Source organism: Rhinichthys klamathensis, unplaced genomic scaffold (assembly GCF_029890125.1).
Source record: "Rhinichthys klamathensis goyatoka isolate OS25496 unplaced genomic scaffold, OSU_Roscu_1.1 h1tg000146l_1, whole genome shotgun sequence".
NCBI classification, from domain to species: Eukaryota; Metazoa; Chordata; class Actinopteri; order Cypriniformes; family Leuciscidae; genus Rhinichthys; species Rhinichthys klamathensis.
In genome coordinates, this window is record NW_026606681.1 from 357,512 (window position 1) to 361,080 (window position 3,569).

The following is a 3,569-nucleotide window of genomic DNA, read 5'->3' on the forward strand; positions in this document are numbered from 1 at the left end:
CACACACACTTGTAATACAAACACGACACCTAGTGGTTACTCCAGGATACTTCGATACTTCTATGGCATCACTATAAATATTGTCAGTTATGAATGATCATAGAGTAATCTGTGAAAATGCTTCATGTCTGATACAGGGGAAGTGAATCGAGAAGACGAGATGTCTCAGTAAGTATTTCTCGTTCAAAGCTTTGACTTTATCTTTAAAATCAACTGATTATTATCCAAATGAGTACATCATTTACAACAAGGTTTCATTTGTTCGCATTAATTAACTACATTAGTTAACATTAACTATTATTACAGCATTTTATTAATCTTAGTTAATTTCAACATTTTTAAAATGAAAAGTTACTCGTCGAGTGAGTCGAGGGAAGTTTATATGGACAGTGTAACTTTTACTGTATTCAGCAGCTCCTTAAACCACAACAGAACATGATCACAGCCAATCACATTTACTTTACACACACACAACTCTATATATGAATTAACTTATGAGATAATATAATACTTACTTTAAGCCGATTTTTTTTAACATATATCGTTCTATTATTATCATCATTTTTATCAGTGCATTTTTTAAATGCAAAAGTGCAGCATGACAATTACAATATACATACAGGTTAATAGAATATGTGCCCTTTGGCTGGTAAAACCATTAAACAGACAAAACATATCTGTCTACTTATTAAAATATATATATTTCAGGAAACTTGTAAATGAATTGCAACAAAACATTAAGGAACTGGATACAGAATTTGTCAGATATCATCAAATGGTCACTGGAAAAATACAGGAGCTGAATGACATCACTGATGAACTTGAAACCCTGCACAAGAAAGTAGAGAACATTGTGGGATGGCTAGGTCGTGGTGCCTTATCAATTTTAACATTGGGATTCGCTGGAGGAACAGATGCAGCATCAAACATGATCAAGACTACTGAGAAGGCAGTGATAGTTTTCACCAGTGCAGATGTTAAAGGTGCCAAGATGAAGGAGCGTCTGACCACAATTTATAACATCATAAAACAGCTTCAGCAGATGGAGAATGATTCTGTTCAAAATAAGGAAATACTGAGAAGAGTGAGATCCGTAAAAATGGAGAAAATTGCCAAACCTCTCAAACTGCATCAGCAACTAAACGGCACAATCGATACTCTATTACAAAATATTGATGATTACAAAATCACTATAAACTCAAAAGAAATCAAATCAGAAACTTCTTCATTGATTCCTCTGATGAGAAAAACAGCTGCTGAAATTAAGCAGACTCTGAATAAAATTAAACATGCCAAAGAAAAATATATAAACAAATTAGTTTGAAATCTGTTTAGAAATGATTGGACTGATCTGTCTGCTTTTATCATCATCTGGTTTTATCATCAATAATACAGTCAAAGCGGATCACTCTAATCTGACATCTTTGAAAATGTGTGCATTTAATGATGTATAAAATCATGCAGAAAGTGTTCAGTCTTTCAAAGCAGTGAATTCTGAATTATAGAATCTGGTATTTTTCTTTTATCAGAAAATAGTGAGGAAAATGAGGTCAAATGTACTTCCTTTCTTTTTTTACATTGAGTTTGTAATATGTGATTAAATGACTCTGGTTGTCATAAAAGTTTTTGAAATATTTTATTTTAATTTTGATCAGCAACTGTTTGCATGTTCAATCAAACTTTTGTTCTTGTTTTTATGACCTTGGATAAACTCTATTTTTCTTTTACTCTGGAGTTTAGATTATATTTATTTCTTGTGAAATTCTTCAGGCATTCATTTTATTTGCCTTTTTGTTGTATATGTTACTGTTTTGTAATGTAATGTAAAATAAAAACAATAACCCTGCTTTGTAGATGTCAAAACCAAAATATCTATTTTACAAAATAAATGTATATCTGATCTCAACAACATATTCACCAAATTGTGTGATCTTTATAAGTAAGCATGGGAATATATTTGAAATCATCTTTTAAGAGGTGACATGAAGATAAAATAAACCAAGTTTTGTTTACAATATACTGTATAACATCTTGAAACTGTTCTTGTTAAGGGTTGGTTTCCTGAAAATGCTTTTTTTTTTGTAGTTTTTTTTGTTTTTGTTCTTTAATAACTGACTTGCATTAGACTTTTTCATTATATAAAACATATTAAAAACAAAATGCATATCATGTCATAAGTTCTCCATTATAATACCCTTAAGTGTATCATGAAAATGCACATTCCAAACTTAAATGGTTGTAATTCAAGAATGCTTTGGAATATAGACTTAAGATTGGTCTTGTTTTAAAGAAGACATTTGGCATTTTTGTAGAACTGAAATATATTAAGAAAGTGAAACCGAAAAAATTTAGGTTGATATCTCAAAAAAGGAGCTTTCATTAAGATTTTGTTTGTACGCAGTACCAAACTTTTTCACTAGGTCACAACCAGACTCCATTACTGCCCATATAAGGGCGCCTCCATTTCCATATGTGGTTTGAGTGATATGAACCATTATTTCCACAATTTTCATACAATTTATGAAGTAGACATCCTATTCAGAAGTAGTATTGGAAGTTTGGCAGATTTTGATATGAATTCAACCTCTAATAAACACATAAAAAGAACACGTATGAGCGTTATAGTTCGCTGCCACATCACAAATGGTGAATCTATTATTTTTTCTTTATATTTAAAACATTTTCAGACCTTTTTTTATTAATAATTGAATGGATGCTATCTTTTGAACTCTTGGCATGAAAACAAACTGAGGTTTCTACCCTTCTTTCGTGATTTTTCATGTTCATTGCTATTTCAAAATTAAGGTCTGAACACGCCTTAGGAGTATGAAAATATTCTTGTTGCAAATTGATAAATTACGGCTCCTCTGTAATTTATTTTGAAAATCAAAAAAACAAATATGGAAACTAGAGATTGTAAGCTTTCAAATGATATATAGTTTGTCAAGATTAGTTTAGGTTTATTATAGGATATTACGGTTTTAAATATGTAATGGATTTGGGCCCACCGGTGGGCCGGTGACATTAATCAGAAACGTTTTTGAAGAGGAATTTACCGTGTAAAATGTTGAGTTGTTAATAAAAATTGAGTTTAAAGAATGTTTCAGGAACATCACAATAACCTTAAAAGAAACGTTCCACTAACATTAATAAAACTGGACATGTTAATGTTCCCATAAGCAGAACAGTGTTTGTGAAGCGTTCTGTCAGCTGGAGTTCGTCTCTCCTCTCTCGAGCTTCATCTGGTGGACATTAAACAGCTGTGATGAAACATGATCATTACTCTGATATCAAGTTTTACGATACTGTGCATTTACATTAAATACAAAAAAAAAGCACTAATGCATATAACTGGGTAGAAAATTAAGTTAAAATAGTTAATTACGATAAGCACAGGGATTTAGATGAATCTTTAAACTGATGATTATTTATAACAAGGTAAATACAATTCAGAATATCAGAAATATGATAAATGTGCAACATACACAAAATAATAAACGCAACACTTTTGTTTTTGCCCCCATTTTTCATGAGCTGATCTCAAAGATTTAAGACTTTTTCTATGTATA